The sequence below is a fragment of the Alligator sinensis genome, unplaced genomic scaffold (genome assembly GCF_000455745.1).
Source record: "Alligator sinensis unplaced genomic scaffold, ASM45574v1 scaffold1302_1, whole genome shotgun sequence".
Classification (NCBI taxonomy): Eukaryota; Metazoa; Chordata; order Crocodylia; family Alligatoridae; genus Alligator; species Alligator sinensis.
In genome coordinates, this window is record NW_005842612.1 from 312,548 (window position 1) to 312,957 (window position 410).

Below are 410 nucleotides of genomic sequence, written 5' to 3' on the forward strand. Positions count from 1 at the left end.
GGGCGCCCAGCCCGCTGTTCTGAGCCAGGCGGGCCTCCGCTGCCCTGCCAGCGCTGGAGAGAGCCCAGGCGCCCGGGCCCCTGGTCCAGCCCATGACCTGCTGGGGGGGGCAGGCAGCCCAGACACCTGGGATCCTGCCCAGCTAGGGGTCGACGCTGGGGGCCCGCGCACCCGGGTTCTCTCCCGCTCTGGGAGGGGAGTGGGGCTTGGGGGTGCAAGCTGTGTGGGGGACTGGGCACCCGCATGCCTGGGTCCCCTCCCAGCTGGGGGGTGATTGCAGGGTACTGGAGGGCACCCAGACTCCTGGATCCCCTCCCAGCTGGGGGGCGGTTGCGCGTGGCCCAGATGCTTGGGTTCCCTCCCAGCGGGGGGGTGATTGCGGGGCGCTGGGGGGGGGCCCGGATGCCTGG